The sequence below is a fragment of the Caretta caretta genome, chromosome 1 (genome assembly GCF_965140235.1).
Source record: "Caretta caretta isolate rCarCar2 chromosome 1, rCarCar1.hap1, whole genome shotgun sequence".
In the NCBI taxonomy this organism is placed as follows: Eukaryota; Metazoa; Chordata; order Testudines; family Cheloniidae; genus Caretta; species Caretta caretta.
In genome coordinates this window covers 158,683,421-158,704,829 of record NC_134206.1, presented here as the reverse complement: position 1 = coordinate 158,704,829, position 21,409 = coordinate 158,683,421, and the positions used below count along the sequence as shown (strand labels likewise).

General features: G+C 40.5%; 1 protein-coding gene across 8 annotated transcripts in view; it reads left to right on the top strand.

Moving 5' to 3' along the window:
- Positions 1-1,563: 1,563 nt before the first annotated feature.
- The window catches only part of PKNOX1 (PBX/knotted 1 homeobox 1), a 74,656-nt gene continuing 54,810 nt past the window's right edge, over positions 1,564-21,409 (top strand). The window contains exons 1-4 of one of the 8 annotated variants that reach the window (XM_048865578.2): positions 3,964-4,299; positions 13,126-13,378; positions 15,180-15,240; positions 17,317-17,406. The gene's annotated coding sequence lies outside the window, so the exon portion shown is untranslated. Of the gene's footprint in view, positions 1,654-3,963; positions 4,300-13,125; positions 13,379-15,179; positions 15,241-17,316; positions 17,407-21,409 lie in introns of those variants that run through there. The other 7 variants (XM_048865562.2, XM_048865635.2, XM_048865588.2 and 4 more) reach the window with 7 other exon arrangements.

Sequence of the window (21,409 nt, the reverse complement as noted above, 5' to 3'; positions counted from 1 at the left end):
ACCCAGTGGTTGCAGAGTAAAGCTTGACGTGAACCCTAAAGGCTCAAAAGCCAGAAGGCAAATAAAAAATACAAAATTTATTATTATTAAAATCTCATGATTTTTTAGACAATATTATGAGTTTTGTCACCTGGTTTTTGAAAACTTGTGGTTGGCAATACTGATTTCTCCCTGTTTCTGCCACACTTATTCTTATCACATTCACAGTCTCTAACTCCACATGGATCTGAATGTACGGAGAAGTGGCAAGAGGGAGCTCACTTGGAGTATTGTCTACATCACACTGGCACAGCAATGGTGCTACGGCTGTGGGGCTGTAATGTAGACACTTCCTACATAGAAGGGGTCTTTCCTTGATGTAGTTCATCCACCTCTCTGGGAGGCGGTAGCTAGGTCAATGGAAGAATTCTTCCATTGACCTAGCTGCATCTACAGTGGGAGTTAGGTCGACCTATGTTGCACAGGATATGAAGTTTCTCACAGCCCTGAGCAATATAGTTAGGGCTACCTAAGTTTTAGGCGTAGACCAGGCCTTGTAGGCCTCCTCAGGCAAGAAGGCAACTAAAATGACAATATATGACTGGCGAGGTGCTGATGTAGGTGTAGGGTGACCAGATTCTCAGAGACAAAAACTGCAAGTGGGGACAGAGTAGGGCTTTGATAGATGGGGAGAAGTGGGGTCACGTTTAGGGGATATGGGACACGCTTGCGTATTGCATAGACACTCAGCTAGCCTGCTGCCAGTTTCACCAGCTCAGCTGGCCAAGACTCTTCACGCGGCCTGGCTCTGCAGAAGGCTATGGCAAACGGAGTGCAGCAGTGCCCATTTGTGTAACACCAACAGAGCTGCTGAGATGGGCTCTGCCCATTCCCAGGCTGCTCCCCTTTGCCCCCTGCCTTTATTTGCATCCCTGAGCGTGGGCAGCTAGGCCCTGGCAACAGGCTGGCTGTGTGTGGGGCGAGCACTAGGGCCTTGCGTGGCTGGTGGGGTGGGGGGAAAGGGCAGGAGAGCGACTGGGACACAGGGGGTGGCAAAGCCACACACACACAAGGAGGCCTGGGGGCACCGCACCTGCCAGAGGCTGGAGGGAGGGGCGCCCTGGCAGCAGGGGCATTTGAGAGCCTGGGGGCGGCAGAGCAGGGGCGCCAAACGCCCGGCCTCTCGCGCCAGCTCAGGGCAGAACCATCAGGGGCAGCTGTAGCAGGCCCCGCTGCAAATGCCTGCAGCTCCCCCTCCCCCGCTTCACTTGGTATCTCCGACCCCCCCCGGACTGCCCTTGGGAGTTGGTTTCGCCTCCTTCCCACCGCGACCACACAGAAGAGGCGGGGAAGGGGGCGTGACAGAGACGGCGCTCGCCCCGCCCCCTCATGAGTATTCATTACGGACGTGTGGGGGCACGCCGGCGTGAGGAGGAGCCGTGCTGCTCACCTCGCCCACTCGCTCCGGCGAGTTTCGTGGTGGGCGTGTCTTGCGCCGCCGCTCGCCCCGCCCCCTTGGTGAATATTGATGAGGCGTGATGCGCAGCGTGTTGTCGTTAAGTGTGGCGCGGGCGGCGATTGGCCGGGTGCGTGTGTGCGTGGTGACGCGTGTCGCGGCGGTGCGGGTCCCGATTGCTGCAGCCGCTTGTCAGTGTGACGAAGATTGGCACCCAGGTAAGCGCTGTCACTCAAACCCGCTCCCAGCCAGCCATCCATCACGGCGCGCCCGTCGCCGGCGGCTAGCCGGCCGGGCCCAGACACACAAGCAGACCGGGGATGGCGGGGGAGCGAGAGCCCGCCACACGGAGCAGCGGGGAGGGGGGCACCCGCGCTATACCCAACTCGGGGGGGGAGGATAGGGGCGGCGGCGGGTAGGCGCGGGGAAGGGAGGGGGGAGCGAGGAAATTTCTGGAACAGCCGCCGACTAACCGTTGCCTTTGTGGGAGCGCGTGCGCGCGCGCCCGCCCGCCGAAGGGGAGGGAGGCGGTGCGAGGGAAGGGGGACGGGTAACAGCTGTTTGTGCCGCGAGGGCGGAGGCGGCGGGAGGGGGGGATATTTAAAGGGCCTTTGCGAAGATTCCGATAGAGCGGGGGTCGGGCTGCTGCCGGGCGGGGGCATTGCTCTCCACCCCCGCCGCAGGGTGGGAGGTGGCTGCGGTCGCTGCCGCTGTGGCCTCGCCTGGCCCGGCCCGGCCCGCGGCAGTCCCCGGGTGAGAGGAAAGAGCAGCTGCCCGCGTCGGCGCTAGCCGAGCTCGCCCGGGCCAGCGCCCCTCTGCGCAGTGTTAACCCCCCACCCCGCCACATCCCCGCCGGGGCCGGGCCGTGGGCTGCCCGCCGCGCCCACCGGCCTGCTGCTCCGGTGGTTGTTGGGTGCTGAGAGTTTGAGCCCTAGACCCCCAGATCACCTAGTCTGAGCTCCTCCATGGCCCACGCTGCTTCCTCCCTATAGAGGCTAGAAAAGCTGCCAAGGGTCCCTGCCCCAAGGGGCTTACAGTGTAAACACTTGAGCCTGACACCAATAGACCTGGCCTGCAGGGGTGGGTTGTTAGGTCCCCACATAAACAACAAAGATACCAACTGTATAGTTCACAGCCCTCCTCGCATCCCATCTTGAATTCCACTTTTGCCTTGACACCCACAAGAAATCAGCCAGTTAATGATGGCTATCTTGACTAGTGGTTGGGCATGATGTCTTTTAAATTACTCAGAAATTACAAGTTGTGTTCATAGCTAGGCTAGGCAGTGGCTGGTCTTATTAGCTTTATGCTAAACTGACCTGCTACGTTATCGGTGTTTCAGTTTATATTATAAGCAATTTGAGACATGGAGCATGACTTCCTACATGTTTGCACAGCACCTAGAACAATTTGGCCCCAAAACTTGACTGGGGCCTTTGGGCACTATTGTAGTACATATACTTAGATAAAATAGGGTACCGATATTGTTACTATCCTGAAATATTCCCTCAATTAGCCACACATCTTGAGTTTCTGGAAATGTGCGTCCCATGTACCAGTAGATATCACCCAGAGCTCACCAGTTAAACCTTCACTGGTTAACATATATACTGTGTGTTTCTCTGCCTGTCTTGCTTTATTTATTTATTTATTTTTAAGATTATTTTTCATCTGTAGAATGGTGTCCCAGCAGCTAACATTTCCAACACTCTTGGAGATCCAATTGCTGTTTTTGGCTTTGTATGTATCTTTCAATTAATGTCCTCTCTTTGTCCCAGTCATCTACAGAAGTGTAACTGATGTGTGGTTTCAGTGGGGAAAGTGAGGTTCCAGGTTTATTTTGATAGCTTTATGAATTAGGAATGTTGTGCTACATAATAAACTATTTTTCCCAAATAGAGCAATCCAGGCAAAATTTATTTTTTAATTTTTTTCCTTGACCCTACTTGGACTATGATGTCTGTTCCTTCAAATATCTTTCTGGTGTAAAGAGTATGAAACACATTTTGGCTTAGTTTGTAGACTTCTTTGGAGAATTTGGGAATCACAGGGGTTTTTTTTTGTTTTTTGAAGGTCACTTTACTGTATTGTAAAAGGTTCATCTAATTTACAATGTCCAGTTTAAAACTTGATTTATTTTTTTAAAAAAGATTTCTTGTTACACTGATCACTGGTTATCACTGCTTGCTTGTTCTAAAGTCCATGATCTTGCTTTCATTTCCAATGTTTGGTCTGTACTCAGTTTTTATACTGGTATACTGGATTCGGTTAGGGGGTTTTTCTTGTTTGTTTGTTTTTATTTTAGCTTGAAGGAGTTATATTAGTTGGACCCCTGGTTATATGGGATTGGAAATAAACAATACCTATATGAGTATAGGTTTCAGAGTAACAGCCGTGTTAGTCTGTATTTGCAAAAAGAAAAGGAGTACTTGTGGCACCTTAGAGACTAACCAATTTATTTGAGCATAAGCTTATGCTCAAATAAATTGGTTAGTCTCTAAGGTGCCACAAGTACTCCTTTTCTTTTATATGAGTATATTGATACAAAGCATCTTTGTACTGGCATAACTGGGTCCACATAGGGGTGTTGTACCTCTTTGACTATACATGTATAGTCAAAGTGATACAGTGTGTATGTGTAGACAAGCCCTAAAATGTATTTCAAGAATGTTAATTGTGTATACAGGATACTTTAATCTCTCAGATTATATTGCAGGCCAGAAAACTGATGACTGCTGGAGCATCAGAAATTTCCTGATCCAAACCCACAATCTCCAGGGTAGCAGATAATAAAAATATATTGTGGACACATTTTCTTAATACCTCTGCCAAAAATTGCAGATAATTTGTATATTTACAAACTAGTAAGTACAAAAGTTATAATGAACTGTCTTAAATTATTGAAAATGAGACCAATAACAAAGCAAATTTATTTGGTGAAATAGTACAGTGTGTCTTTTGAGTTTAACCTCTTTGTTTTTACTATACCTAAATTAGTGCTTCTATATTTTTTGTTACAAATGATAATTTCAGTGCTCAGTTTGGGTTCCAAACATATCTTCAGTTTAGTCTGTCACCATGAATATTTTCAACTTTAGATATTCCCCTGTCCCTGATTTATAATAAAGGGCACAAATGTCAACGTCAAAATGTAAACTTTATGGCAAGTTCTTAATTTAAGCCTTAATTTAGTAAATCACTTAAGGACTTATTTAAGCATATGAATAGTTTCATTGACTTCACTGGCAGTGTGGTGCAGAGGATTTAGCACTAGGGTGGAACTCAGGAGATCTGCATTTCTATTCCTATCACTGATCTGTTGAGTGACCTTGGGCAAGCCACTTCGCCTGTTTCTCCATTTGTAAAGTGGGGTTAATTATACCTGCCTCCTTTCATCTGTGAGATATTTATGTATTTATTACTCACTTGCTTTAAGTGCTCTGCTGAACTATAACAGTTCAGTTACCATTTGCTGTATGCTTTATGGAAGTTTAAGAGTTCTGTGTGGTGCATTACATGGAAATTGTGATACACCTTTGGAAAGGCCAATTTGGCATACAAGTTGTTGGCTTACATTCATTTTCTTTACAGTAAAAGGCTTAACTTTTAGATTTTTGTTGTTTGTATTATTTTCCATGTTAAATATAGTTGTAGAGGCCTGCGTACTCCTTTGAGGCATTCTGTGTTTAAAAATACCATATTTTTAAAACAAGGTCCAATCTTGTATTCCCTATACTCCCACTTAAATCAGTAAGAGTTTGGGGTATGCTAGAAATACATGTTCAATCTCAGATTTTTCAGATTCTTACAAATTGGGTGTCTTTTGCTAGTTTTTGTTGCTGCGTTTTTTCTCTTTGGAAAAAAACAAACTACTGTGCAAGAACCAATTTTTATATATTATTTTATCCACACTGCAAATGCAATGCTGTAATAAAGTCGCAAAGGGTCTAATAGCTGATGTATAAGTAAACTGGAAATGGTTTAAAAGGCATTACCATACATAACTATTTGATTTATATTGAATGGCATATACTAACAACCAAGTATGAATGACCCACAGTACCACTGCATTCATGGAATTGTCTGTTGTAATGGTTCTGTTAATGTCCTGAGTGCCAAAGAGATGTGGATCAAAAACGTATGAGATTTGTATTTAGTAGTCTGGGGCTGAAGAGGCATTTCTGCAAAAATTATGCACCTGAGTTTACAAAAGTGTTGTACGCCAGCAGGGTAAAGACATTAATGTGTTTTATTGTAGTAAGTGAAACAATTAGAGCTATTTTAGCGTAGTTTTAAAATTCTAGATATATTATTAATCTCTTGCAGTAGCTGGTGCCTTTTTACCTCATTTGTTTATGGGGTGTGTCTGGTTAAAAAGAATAACTCTGTCAAGGGATTATCTTACTCCATTTTTACCGTTTTACCATAATCCGTATCGTGTGCAATGTACAAATCACTGCTTTTCTAAGTGTTGTAAGGTTCTCAGAACAGTAAATTAAAGACAGAGCTGTAGATTTAACTCTTTGCTTTGGTTGCACCCAGACAAGTATTACAAAATACTTCATCAAAAGCCATCATATCCTTTCCCATGATTGCTGAATACTAAAATATGTTCATCCATAATCAAATTTTTCCTTTTACTCAGTTCATTCACTAGTATCATTATTTCTGATGTCACACTTCACTATCATGGAAGTGATTCTGATGTCATAAGCATGGAACATTGGTAGCCCGGAACGAAAGTGAAAGTGGGGGGTAGAAAATACAAGGCAACCATCATCTGACAGCGTCAAATATTAGCTAAGTAAGCCTCAAAACAATCCTGTGAGATAAGTAAATAGTAATAGCCTCCGTATTCCCATTCTACAGAGGAAGAAACTGAGTTATGTCTATACTAGAGACCTTACAGCAGCACAACTGTACCGATGCAGCTGTGTCGGTGTAAGGTCTCCCATGTAGCTGCTCTATGCTGACGGGAAAGAGCTCTCCTGTTGGTGTAATTAAATCATCCCCAACAAGTGGCGGTAGCTATGTCGGCAGGAAAGCATCTCCCGCCGACATAGTGCTGTGCACACTGGTGCTTCTGTCGGGGTAACTTACGTTGGTCGGGTTGTGTTTTTTTTTTTTTTTTCCCACATCCCTGACTGACAAAAGTGCTGATGTAGACATAACCTGAGTTAAGTGGCGTATCCAAGGTCACCCTGTGTTAGAACTGGAAATAAAACCTAGATCTTCTGCTTTGCATACATGTGTTCTTCCTCCTTGAATGTACAGAACAAGTTTGTGGACCACTGTTTGGTTTAATATGATAAATGTGTGAGCTAAGACAGAGTAGTTGTTGGTTATTCTAAATGTTCATTTCAGTTCTAAGTGGCAAAGTATAATCAAAAATTTAATTTACATAACCCTAGACTTTGATGGGTACTTTATGGGAGGGAGGGAAGGGTTTTCAAGTTGAGAGTTTAGCTAGGTCTCAGAGTGTTGTTTCTGGAGACAGTCTTTCTTGTTCTGTTATAATCTGTGTGTCATTTCTGTGTTATAATAGAAAGAGTATGTCAACAACTTAGTACATAATTTAAAGCAGTGATACTCAGACCTCAGTGGTTCAGGAGCCAAATTAATGATCAACATTACTCAAAAGAGCCACAGTAGCATGAATTCGTTGTTTCATTTTCTATACACACATATTTAACTATTCTCACAGCAAAATGACTATCAACTACAATTATTTAATAACATAGTAAAAGCGTTCTGATTGGTTAATAATTAAACCATACTGTTTTAATATCATGTACTTCAAAGAGCCTCAGGAGATGTATTAAGAAGCCACTTGTGGCTCCAGAGCCTTAATCTCAGTATCACTGATTTAAAGAGTGTATTTTCTAAACAATTTATAAAAAACCCAACTCTTAAAATTCAGTGGTGTGCATCAGCAGTAATAAGCCATGTTTAAATTAATGTATTATTTGTGCTGCTGTATTAAAGAACAAAAAAACCCTGCTATTCCTTATTTGTCTCTTACTGGTGAAGCTTTTAGTAAATATTCAACTGATAACTCAGCAAAATACTTTATCAAAAATATATAATAGTTGGGTCTACATTCCAGGCTTTGTAAAGCAGATCTTTACAACTGGGGGTAGAATTGCCAGCTTAAGTAATAGTCATATACAGCCCTTAGAGTGGCATTCTCTGGCTCTGTCTGGTGGAACTCCCCTTCTTCTGCAGTTCCTATTGCTGATAATAAAAGGGATATGATGATTTACTTCTAGTGGAATAAAATAAAAATGAATTACACTGCCAGCAGATTAAACCTGTGTTTGTGGGCTTTCGGGATTATTTCTCTGCCCTTTTTGAGGATATAGTGTGTTTTGGGGGTAGTCACAGTGGGCTAGGCTCTCTCCATTTACTTACTTTAGAGTTAAAAACAATGGACTAAAGAGTGGGGAAAACAGTAATACAGGCTTAGTTTTTGTTCTCTCAAAAATATGTCCTATATAAGAAACACTGTGGATTCTAAAATAGGAGTTGGAACTGAAGTACATAATATCTGTGTGTATAGAATATAGAGGAGTGAGAGGTGTGTGGGTGTGTGTATGTATGCACTTCTCATGCTGTACCTGTTCAGCTAAAGAACTTACGTTTCCAGGTCAGTCAGTTCATAACCACTAAATTCATTTATATATTCTAAGTGATGAAGATAGCAATACCTATAGTAAGGTTGCCTGACACTCTCCAATATAAAATCCTGTTTTCAGTTGCTTCTAACTTCAGCAAACGTAAACTGTTTGGGCTGTCTTAAAATGAATTATTTTGGAAAGTTCCAGCTAAAACAGTTCAACCATTTCTGAGAATGCGATTAAGGAAAAATACATTTTGCCAATTAAAAAATCTTACATCCTTTGTTTTGAGGGACATGGATGCAGAGACTTGAAATTTGATAGGGTGATTGCATTTGTGCCAGGATTATATTTTTTGCTGCCCCTGTGAAAACTTGCCTAAATTTATTTGAGTTATAAGCCTCTGAAAAAAGTTTACATGTGATTAGCAGTTTGTTAGAGTTTGGCAGCTAAATTCCATGAAGATTCCATCTGCACTGAGCATGCAGCATCCCAGGGCTGTATGGGCTGAGCAGGACTTTCCCTGTAATTGCTTCTACCAGTTACCAATGCCACTGTGGTGCCAGGCACAGGAACGGAGTGTCTCTCCTGTCAGTGCTCCTCCTGCTGGTGCTCAGACTGCAAGAAGAGCAAGGAGGAAGCAGCCTTAGTGAAATGCGGAGGGGTAAAGAGCAGAGGGATTGGTAATGAGACTAAGAACTTGGTGGGGAGGGCAACAGGGGCAAGATTCAATAGGACAAAAAGAGGGGAAAGGGAATGGGGGAATAGGAACTAATGGGGGCGGAGGGAAAAGAGCAAAGGGAATAAGGGAGAGGGATAGGAGTTGGGTGTGGGGGCAGCAGGGGTGGGGATGGGCCAAGAGCTACGCACGGTGGATGGGAGCAGGAGGGGATAGGGAGAGGCTAGGGGGAATAAGAGCAGAAGATTCTCTAACCATTATAGCACACTGGAATTAAACCCATTATTTTTGACTCAACATTCCTTTGCTAGATACCAAATAGTTGTGAAAGCCACTGACAAAATTTGTCTCATGTCCCTCTAGTAGCAGGTCCACATAGAACATCGTCTTCTACTGCTACTGGTTAGTCCATTATCTTATGTGGCAGAGGACTGTGCTGTGGATATAACCATCCCAAACCTGCTGGACTCCTGACTTACTTAGTGCACACAAGGACTGTGGATTCTCGAGAAGAATCCAGGTTTTGTAGTGAATGAGGCTATGGTCTTTAGCACCCTTACTTCATTTGTTGCAGAAGTTGGAAGGTATGCTGTGAAAAGGCAGGGGACTGCAGGACGAGGAAAGGATGGTCTTGTGGTTAAGACAATTGAATGCTTCACTAGAGAATTGGATTCTATCCCTGCCTTTGTAACGTAGTTCCTCTGTGATTCTGGGCAAGTCACTAAACCCAATGTTTTCACAGTTAGCTACTTATTGGGTGTGCCTTGTTTTCTGGGTGCCCAACAAGAGACATCTTGGGCCAAATTTGCAGAAGCGTGAAGAGCTCATGATTACAAGTGATGTGAATGGTAGCTCCAGTCTGAGCATATTCATTGCTATAAAATACTAAGTACTTTGAAAAACCAGGCCTTGGGCGTCTCAAGTTGGGCACCCAAAATTAGTAGACACGTCTGACATTTTTGTCATTGGTCTCTGTCCCTTAGTTCATCATGTCTAAAATGAGGATAATATCTAATCTCACAGGGATATTGTGAAGATAAATTCATTAATGTTTGTAAAGAACTAAGATGTTACATTGAGAGCACCACAGAAAAAGCCTTAAGAAATTAATAATTCTTTATTCTGTGCTGGCTTTGGATGAAGTGCAGTAAATAGTGTATGGGCCACACTGAATTATGAGGCTAAAATAAAATACTGAATAACTACCTATTCAGAAAGCATTGCCTATGTTAGTCCCATATGAACATAATTTGGCTAATTGGAGGCCAAGCGAAGCTGCTAAAGCCAGTGGGAATAGGGGACTGTGCTGAGCATCCCAAGGTTCACTAGCAGGAGGCCACAAGCTTTCTAAGGTTCATGATGTAAGGAAGCCAGCATGAGCAGGTGAGCGAATCTTCATTTACCAGAAAACCCTAAATGGGTCCTGGAGACTAGTGAGGAAAGGCCGAGATCCCCTTCATGGGGCCTTGAGAGCAAAAGGAGGGATAAGGAGATTCCCCCTCCTACTCCACTTCTTCTGAACTTCAGGTCTCCTTCCAATCCGCTTTATTCCTCACCACCATTCCTGCAGGATTTAGGAGGACAGCCCAAATCCTGTGTACAATAGGAAGCTGAGAGGAAGGGAACTGTTGTGTCCTGTAGGAGAGGATCCCTGATTCTGAGTACCCTTGTAGAGTTACAGGACTTCCCACTCCCATCTGGTAAAGAGGACACTGGTTATTTGGAGTCTTTGTAGCCAGCAGCCCCAGGTAGCATTCACTCGAGACCTCCAGGATATCTTCCAATCTTTGGACTCCCTTCGGTTCATAGGAAAAAGGGACCTTCCTCCAGCTAGCCTAAGGTTTCTTTTTAAAAACCCAGAACCTTTAAGGTGAAATGGAGATTGCAGGCATATATATTTGGGTTAAGTGAATGTTACCTCAAGAATGCTAATGTAAAAACAAAAAAAGGAAATGCAGAGTTAGGTTGTGCTTCTTAAATGAGGCATCCTAACTTGTTTAATTTTGCTTTCATAGTGATGCATTTAGAAAATTAAAAACTTGTACTTCCTTATCCATCCATACTAAAGTTTCATTTTCACAGTGACCGTAAAAACAGGTTCATTTAATCATACAATGGTTGTGCCAGTTCACAACATTGCTAGTCATAAGTAGCACATATAAAATAATTTTTCAAATTCTTGGTTTGACAAACTGTATATTGAAGGCAGCGTTTACTCACTCATCATTAAGGACCTAATCCTGTCAAATGCTGAGGGCACATAACACTTCCTGTGAAATGCATAGTACTTTATAGGCTCAATCTCTATGATGGCATGTGGCATCCAATTTTCCAAGTGTCACTAGACACAAAATGATCCATATGCAGATTTAGCATGCCCAGATTATTACATTATATTATTACATGAAAAAAGCAAAGATTAATGTAATAACAAAGTAACAGTAGAGATGTGTCTATGAAACATAAAACCAGTGTTATATAATGCATATCTTTAACACTCCACATGCAAAGAAATGATTATGATAAGCTTTTGTCTCCTCATGGGCAAAGTTTGGGTGCCTTGCTTGAGAAATCCAAGCTTAACTCTATGTTTCTTGGATTTCCAACTTAACATTCTTGAAAGGTAAGATGCACTCAAACCTTAACTTTGCCTTACACTCTTTTTCATGTCTGTGTGGGGTAGTGGCTTGATTGGATCACAAAGCAATCAAGAGAAAAGTTACATAAAATCAAATTTTCCTCTTACTGTAATGGAAAATCATATCAGTGACTTTCTTAGGGCTTGTCTACATGGGAAAATGGACTAGCTATAGTGGAATAACTTTTCAGCTATAATGGAACAATTACTCTGCTACAGCTATGGTGTTATAACTCCCCTGTGTGGGCATACTATTCTGGAATAAAAGTGACACTCGGGAATAGAATGGCCATGCTGCAAAGTCACTCCAGCATAGTGGAATCATTCTTCTGCTGTAGATATGCTAGTCCATTTCCCTGTGTAGACAAGCTCTTTTTGCAAGCTGATGCTCTGGGAATCCCATAGACACATATGAATATCCTCCAAACAAAGATTACAATATTATTGGAAAAAAGAAAGGAGTGCTTGTGGCACCTTAGAGACTAACCAATTTATTTGAGCATAAGCTTTCGTGAGCTACAGCTCACTTCATCGGATGTTCATCATATTATTGGCTATCCTATAAATAACAAACACAGAACAACTGTAGTATATGCTCAGTAGTGTTTAGGTAAGTCAGAGACAAGTAATCACTTCAACTGCAGTGGAATGAGTGTGTCCCTGTAACACAGTACACTCTTGTACACTATGTTGCTGTATTATTGCATTAGTAAGTTCATTGATTTAAACAATATCTTTAATGTATGCATCTGTTAAGGTATGCACAGGTCTTTGTGTTTTTAATACATAAAGTAGGCATTGTGAGAATGAGTGTGCAATGTAAATGCTTCAGTTAAGATGCTAGGGTATTATTTTGTGTGCTTTCTTTTATAGAATTGGGCCCTTGGGCCCAGGTTACCTTGTTTTGCTTTTTAGCAAAACCTCAATGGAGCTTTGTCTTTTTTATGTGACAAAAGCAAACTAACTTTGATTTTGACTTCCTAACCTATAGGGATATGGAGTATTTTACACTTGCCAAGTTATTGTACTCTCTCTGACCATATCAAGCTAAAATGGTCTCCGTTTTGGCTTTCATTGGTTAAATTTAGGCAAGTTTCATTGGTTCCATGGTTAATATGGTTTTCTGCATATAAAAAACAGGGCCAGCATTAGCGGGTAGCAAGCAGGCCAATTGCCCAGAGCCCCATGTCACAGGGCCCCCACAAAGCTAAATTGCTAGGCTTTGGCTTGAGCTGTGGGTGGCAAGGTTCAGCCCTGCACAATGGGGCTTTGACTTTCTACCCTGGGCCCCAGAGAGTCTAACACTGACCCTGCTTGGCGGACCTCTGAAATCTGTTCATGGCCCCCCAATGGGCCTCAGACCCCTGACTGAGAACTGCCGTCTTAGAGCACAGGTATTAGAAAAAATCCAATCTTGTTTTAAAAATTGTCAGTGATAAAGAATCCACCATGACCCTTGTAAATTGTTCCAATGGTAAATCACTGTCACTGTTTTTTAAAAAAATTGTCTTATTTCCAGTCTGAATTTGTCTAGCTTCAACTTCTGGCCATTGGATTGTGTGATACTTTTCCGAACTAGATTTAAGAACCCATTATCACATGTTTGTTCCCCTTGTAGGTACTTAACGGATTAATCAAGTCACCCCTTAACCTTCTCTTTTGTTAAGCTAAATAGATTGAGCTCCTTGAGTCTATCACTATACCACATATTTTCTAATCCTTTAATAATTCTCATGGCTCTCTGAACCCTTTCCAGTTTATCAACATCCTTTTTGAATTGTGGACACCAGAACTGGATACATTATTCCAGCAGCAGTCTCACCAGTGCCATATATGAGGTAAAATAACCTCTCTACCTCTGCTCAAGATTCCCCTGTTCGTGCAGCTGAGGATCGCATTAATCCTTTTGGCCACAATATCTCACTGGAAGCTCATGTTATGGTGATTGTCCACCAGGATCCCCAATTCTTTTTCAGAGTTGCAGCTTCCCAGGATAGAATCCCCCTCCTGTAAGTATGGCCTACATTCTTTGTTCCTAGTTGTATACATTTATTTTTATCTGTATTAAAATGCACATTGTTTGCTTGCGCCTAGTTTACCAAGCGATCCGGATCACTCTGCATCAGTGACCTGTCGTCTTCATTGTTTATCACTCCTCTAATTTTTGTGTCATCTGCAAACTTTATCGGTGGTGATTTTGTTTTCTTCCAGATCACTGATAAGTGTTAAATAGCATAGGGCCAAAAACCAATCCCTGCAGGACCCCATGAGAAACACACCTGCTTGATGATGATTTCCCATTTAAAGTTGCATTTTTGTGACCTATCAGCTAGCCAGCTTTTAATCCATTTAATATGTGCCATGTTAATTTTATGTCATTCTAGTTTCTTAATCAAAATGTCATGTTAGTACCAAGACAAATGCATTACAGAATTCTAAGTACATGACTTCAACACACATTTATCAACCAAATTTGTAGTATCATCCAAAAAAAAGGTACCAAGTTAGTTTGACAGGATCTATTTTCCATAAGTCCATGTTAATTTGCATTGATTACCCTTCTTTAATTCTTTATTAATCAAGACACATATCAGCTGCTCCATTATCTTGCCCTGGATCAGTGTCAGGTTGAGAGGTCTATAATTACATGGGTAATCCTGTTTAGTCTTTTAAAATATTGGAACAACATTAGCTTTCTTCCAGTATTCTGGAACGTCCCCAGTGTTCCAATACTTATTGAAAATCAACATTAATGGTCCAGTGAGCTCCTCAACCAGCTCTTTTAAAACTCTTGGATACAAGTTATGTGGGCCTGCTGATTTAAAAATGTCTAACTTCAGTAGCTGCTGTTTAACATCCTCCTGAGATACTAGCGGAATGGAAAGAATGTTATCATATGATATAACTCCCTCATCTTTTTTTTCACCTACATACAGAACAAAAATATTTATTGAACACCTCTGCCTTTTCTGCATTACTACTGATAAATCTACCATTTTCATCTAGTAATGGGTCAACGCTATTTTTAGGATTCCTGTTGTTGCTAATACACTTTTAGAAAACTCCATACTGTCCTTAACTCTTCCGATCATAGATATCTCCTTGTATCCCTTTGCTTTCCTTATCCATATTCTACCATTCCTAGTTTCTGATTTATATTAACTACTATCAACTTCTCCTTTTTTCCATTTGTTTATATTTGCCTTCACTTCCTCTCTAAACCAGGTAGATTTTTTTTTTTTTAACCAATATGGCATTCTTCCTCAATTGTGAGATTTTGGGGATTTAGTACGGTGTTTTTAATGATTCCCAATTATCATTCACACTTCTCTGATTAAATTCCTCTTTCCACCTGACTTGGCTCATAAGTGTGTTAAGTTTTGTGAAATTGGCCCTTTTAAAGTACCACGTATATATATTACTGGTCTGGACTTTACATATTTAGTGTGCAAACAGAATAATCAAGTCATGATCACTTGTATTTAGCTACCATTAATTTTTAATTTTGTGACCAGGTCCTTTTTATATATTAAGATGAGGTCTTATATAGGTTTCCCCTATGTTGGATGGAACACTTCTTGAGTTAGGAAATTGTCATCTATACTGTTTAGAAATCCAAGAATATTTTATTGCTGCAGCGTGAGACATCCAGAATATGTCACTCAAATTAAAGTCCTCCATGATCATGTAGCATTTTTCCCTATGTTTTATAGATAAGTGTGTAAGGAGCTGGTCATCCTGTTCCCTACTATGTTTTGCTGGTCTGTAGCAGACACCAACTAATACCCCATCTTGTGCTTTATCTGTTAGGACATTGATCCATAAATATTCAAGATCATTTTCTTCCAAGTTGTCAGTGATTCAGAAACAGGTAATGGCATTTTGACATAGCGTGCCACTCCCTCTCCCCTTTATCCTTCTTAAATAGGGTGTAACCATTGATTTTAACATTCTAATCATGTGAATCATCTCACCAGGTTTCAGTAATACCAACTAGACTGAATTTATGCCCAAAAAATGAGCAATTCCTTATGTTACCAGCATCCTAGCATTGGTATTTAGGCAATTAAAGAATTTCTTCTCTTTATGTCCTTTGGTTCCTTTAATTTTCTTATCAGCATCTAAATCTGTGATATATGAGTGCTCATACCTTCCCTCTTTTAATCTTGCCCTATTTGTAGGAGTACACAAGGAATAAAATTAATTTTAAAAAACCTCAGCAATATTAGACTCAAGCCCAGGCTTCACACTGTCCCAACCTATGGAGGCCCCATGATTTCCTGTGGCACTCCAGTCTCCTCTGATGTCTTCTACAGGAAAACATAGTGGTCTGCTAAGGCCTCAAGTATCTTCATGGGGAGGACTGCACAACCACAACCTCATGTGATTCCCTCCCATTCAAACTAACACAATTTCCTCCCACAGCATCTTTTCCCATCCAGTCTCCACACTTCAGTAACACCCTTCCACCTGGGTCTTGTCCTCCTTAAGCACCTTTCCCTGCTCATACTTGGTATCTTACATGAGGGAGGGTCAAGGGACTGTTTTTAATTCCTAGAGGAGCAATGTTAACCCTCCCCCATAAAGTAGAATACAATCCCTAGCCCACCACAATACATACAACGTACCGATAACATTCATAAAGCTAATGTAGTGGTCCCCAGATATACGGCCTGCAATTGCAGTACTGAGGCCACAGATCTCCCTCCACAAAGACAATAGTGGGGAGTTGCAGAAAACTAGGGATGTCCAGCTTCTTGGGGGAGGTGGGGCTTTGGTGGATAAAGGGAGAAAGTACTATGAACCACTGTGTCCTCATTATAGTTTATCCCAGGAATAAAAACTGGCCATTTGAGGTACTGGTTCTACACTGAACACAACTGAAGTTCTAGATCTCAAATCCAACCATTTCCAGTTCAGTTTCCAAAATTTGGATTTGGGGTTTTTCTTTTTTTCATTGTAGCTAAATTTTAGAAAAATTGCTTTATGATTAGAAATATGGAGTCTTGAATAAGTGAATACATAGTTTTATTTTAAATCACAACTGTGTATTAAAGAATCACCACTCTTTAGTTGTTGTTGTTTCACCATTTGACCTCTGTATGGCGTTAGTATCTTGACCATTCCCCTGAGATAGTTTTATTGACCATAAACTTTGCTCTGGGTTAACTGCCAATTTTCAATAGTGTTTTCAGGAACCATATTTTCTGAGTACATTTTCATAATTTCTGCATCAGCACTCATTAAGTGCTAGTTTTAATATGTCAAACATAATTCAATGTTAAGTGATAATTTAAAGAAGTCTTTTTAAACTGCTTTGTAAACCTACAATACAACCTACCAGCTTTCTGCATATGGGATGAATAATTCCCAACATTACATTCTGCATATTTTTTCATGTAGTAGGTCACTTATTTTTTTCACTAATAATTGTTGAACTTATTTTGAGAGAGTACAATTAAGAAGGATATCAAAAAAGCTGATTAATAGTTCTTGGTGTTTGATTTGATATGGAAGAGCTTCTTTTAAGACAGTACACAGTTGTTCTGATTTGCCATCACTAGATTTATTTTGGAATTTGCCTTGTGTTGCCCAAGCAAATGGATGTTTATCCAGAGAGTAAAATACAAAGGTTCCACGTACAATGGAAAGATGATCAGCAGTCACAATATTTCCTTTCCTTTGCAAGCACTAACAAAAGCAACATTGGAGGTCGTAAGATCAGGGCAAGTCAACAATAAAGACTGGGCAGTTTATTCTTTTTTTTAATACATCCTTTTTTCCCCCCAAAATAGAAATGGTAGAAAAAACATCTTACCATTACATTTTTTTTTATAACCCTTGTTTTTATTACTCTGTTTTCTGGGGGGAAAAAGATTTGTTTCCAGCTGATAAGCTATTTGCCAAATTATTATTTCCATCTGAATTTTTCCTTGTTGATTCCTAGGTGTGTATCTGCTAACTTGTGCAGCAATGAGCCTGGAATTCAATCTGCTGGAATAAGACAATGGCTTCTACGTCCAGTTGAAATAAAGGGGTGAGCAGCTTCATTGCAGCTGGTACCATGTTAACTCCTCCTCTAACAGGCAGTGTGCAGATGGAGGCAAATTCCATTATATTTGAATGGAAAGTGCAGTCTGTTCCTCGCTAGCCTGCCTTGGGCAGGAGAAATACCCATTTTTATTTTTTTTCACTTTGCTATGTATGAACACAAAACCATGGACAGTTGTATAGAAAGCATTGGTACTACTACTGGTACTGCTACTAGTCATACTAGATCAGGTCAGTGGCCCACATCTACAGTATCTGTCTGTCTAACTGTGGCCAGTACTAAATGCTTCAGAGGAAGGTGTAGTTTAATAAACAAAAAATCCTATAAGGAACAACTGTGCACTAATAATTCCATAGAAGTTTCTTCATGACCCACAGCAATTAATGGTTGGTTTATACCCTGAGGAATGAGGTTTTAGATCTCTTATAACTATCTGCCGTATGTAGTCTTCCTGCAAATGACATTGTTTATATCTGTGAATATCTGTTTCTTTATTGAATCCTACAAAGCTCTCTTTTAGCCATATCTTGCACCAATGAATCCCACAAGGTAGTTATGCTTTGAGTTAATATCACTGGATGTCCACTTTCTTATTATGAGAGTAAATAGGAGCACATGATTGACCTGTATACCATTAAGGATTTTATATACCTGACTCAGCTCACCTGTTGATTTCCTGTCTAAACTACATAGACCTTCTTGTTCACACAAGGAAATCTTTCCATGCCTCTAATCATCATTGTTGCTGTTCTGTGAACCTTCTCTATTTCTGCTCTATCCCTTTTTTAATTGAATTATATTTTTGCTGACTAGAATTGAATGCAGTATTACAGATGAGGATGTACAACCAATTTATATAAAGACATTATATTGTTCTTTCTTATATTCTCCCTTTCTTAATAAAACCTAACATAATTTGTTTTTTTTGCCACCACTGCATAATGAACAGCTATGTTTCTTTAGTTATACACAATGAAGACTCAGTCTTTCCTGAGTGGATTCAGTTAATTTAGAGCCAGTCAGTGTGCATGATTATCTCAAATTGTTCTTTTCAGTTTGCGTTACCTTGGAGTTATCTTAGCTGAATTTTTATCTGTCATTGGCTTGCCCAGTATCCTCCTCATCCACAGAAGGAGGCTATAGGGGAGGACCACTATGATAGGATTCCTTTTAGAGGTCCTCCTCAAATGTTCCATTTAGAGGTGGTGATGTTGGAGCCCTTCTCAGTGGAATGAGCTACTGATCTGCTTCCAATTACCAAATATCTCTTCCTCCTCCCCTTACACCTAGGTGGGGGAGGTGCAAACGTGGAGAGTCTCCTCTGTGTCAGAATCAGGCATGATGGGGTCATCCAGGCCATTGTTAGGACCTTGTTAAGTTCCTCGTGTTCTTCTGTAGTGTTGATTAGTGTACATAACTTATCTTCAGAATTTGCCACAATACTGTTCACACTATTTTCAGGTCATTTAATAATGGTATGAAATTACATTAGTCCGAAAAAGATTCCTTTGGACAGACTCCCTTTACACATTGAAAATTAATGATTTATTCCTATTTTCTGTTTTCTCTCTCTTGACTAGTTTCTTACAAAGAACAGAACATCGTCTCTCATTCGGTGACTACATAGTTTCCATAGTAGCCTTCTGTGAAGGACTTAATATGAACTTTCAAAAGGATTTTACCAAATTATGTCTTCTGATTCTCCTTTATCCATTTAATTTGACTTATTCAAATAATTATAGTAGATCAGAGAGGCACAATGTAAATTTATAGAGCTATGTTGGTTTGTCCCTCTGATATCCCCCTAAGACATGAAATGAGAGTAGCCTATAAGAGTAGGGAAAATGTACAGTTCTTTTCCTCACTCCATTTAAGTGAAGACATCTACATGGTTTCCCCAAGCATAAACTGTCAGATAAAACAGAAAAAGAGACACACCTGAAGATATGATGAAACTCTGAGAAAGCAGCCACTTTAGAATGTGGCCCTTTAGAATCCTACAAATTTTACTGAAACCTCCACTTTAACTATTAAGATGAACGCTGGTCTTCACAAGACTGCTTAGTCCTTACAATCGCGTGTCTCAGTACAGTAACGAAATAATACAGGTTTGATGAGTAAGTGCATTTATTCCTTCTATTCCCACCTTCCCCTCTTTATAACTTCTGTACTGGAAAAATCTGTAATATTTTGCCATTCCAAAAAACAGATACTGAATCTATAGTTTTATGGAGATGGAGTAGCAGTTAACTGATACCTTCAAGCTAAATATGCTCCTCTAGTAAATATATGGGATAGTGGAATTTAAATAGTAAACCCAAGATAAATGTAGCAAGAACTTTGAAGTGTTCCTCATTCTTTCCATTCCATAATTAAATAGTGGAATAACACTAACCTAGTAGTCATTATTTAATAAATTTGGGTTAGAAAATAGAAACCTCCAAGTATCTAAGGATTTGAGAAAACACGTTGATCTAATTCCCAAGAAAATAAATGAAAATTTGGCTTATGAAACCCTCATTTAAATACTTTATAATTTCATTATCCTTTTTTTATTTTATTTTTATTGGACTTTCCTAAGGTGGTATTTATAAAGTAGTATAAAATGTGAACCTTTTATTCATCCTTGTTACATTAATGGGTGGTGCCACACACAATATTTAGCACCACGTTTAAGAAATTAAATAGCAAAAATCTATATTAAAATAAAATTGTTTCTTGGTGCTGTAAAAGTTTTACAGAACATAAATACTCTCACCATCTTGAAGAAATTAGTCTTAGTAAGATCAGATAAGCACAAGATATAGGAGAGCTGGCTTTATTTGAAGAGGGGCAGAGAGGGAGCTTCTCAGAGGAAGCCAAGGAGGTTGTTCAGGGGTAGTTGGTGGCAGTCTAGAAGGCAGAGATCTGAGGATGGAAAAAGGAGACGAAGGAAGGAGGAAGATAAGCGGTCGGGGGAGGGAGTGAAGGGGAAGAGGAAGAAAGCATAGGAAATTGAGGGGAGAAGAAGAAATGAGAGCAAAGATGTACGTGGAAGAAAGATTGTGTGAACCCTTCTAGGTGATGAGAAGGAGCTTTAATTTTTTACAGCAAGAGATGGGAAGGATGGAGGAATTAATAGGCTGCAGGTTTAAAACAAACAAAGGAAGTACTACTTCACACAATTAAAGTCAACCAGTGGAACTCATTGCCAGGGGATGTTGTGAAGGCTAAAACTATAACTGGGTTCAAAAGAGAATTAGATAAGTTCATGGAGGACAGGTCCATCAATGGCTATTGGGATGCAATCCCATGCTCTGGATCTCCTCAGCCTCTAACTGCCAGAAGCTGGGAGTGGATGACAGGGGATGGATCACTTGATATAAATATATCCTGTTCAATCCCTCTGAAGCATCTGGCATTGGCTACTATTGGAAGACAGGATACTGGGCTAAATGGACCATTGGTCTGACCCAGTATGATCATTCTTATGTTCTTAAGAATAAAATGTGGTAGTCAAATGGTGTGTGAGAAAACTAACAGTAGTAGTATATTGGAATGGTAAAAGATAATTGAAAGTTATCAGAATCGAGGTAAGAGGATGATCAGGTGTAGACATGTTTTGATCAATGGTCACAAAGAGAAAAGGACAGATTTGGAAATATTAAAGAGGAAGAAATAACATGAATTACAGGGATTGGATACATGAAGAGGAGGAGAGAGAATATAGATTTTGGAAGTATTGTAAGGTTGTCAGTTAAGTCAGAGAAGGGAGAAGTTTTAATAGAAAATCTTAAACCTGTTTTAATAGGTCTTAAATTTGAGATGGCAGTTAAACATGAAAAAATAGATTCTTCTTTGAGTAGTGTCCCTGTGGGTGCTTCACCTTAGGTGTGTATGCGTCCCTGTACCTAGGATCTGAGATTTTTGGTAGCAATGCACATGAGCCCATTCTCCCCTGGTCTCACGTTGTGAGCAGCAACTATATAGGGCTGTGTAATCCAACCGT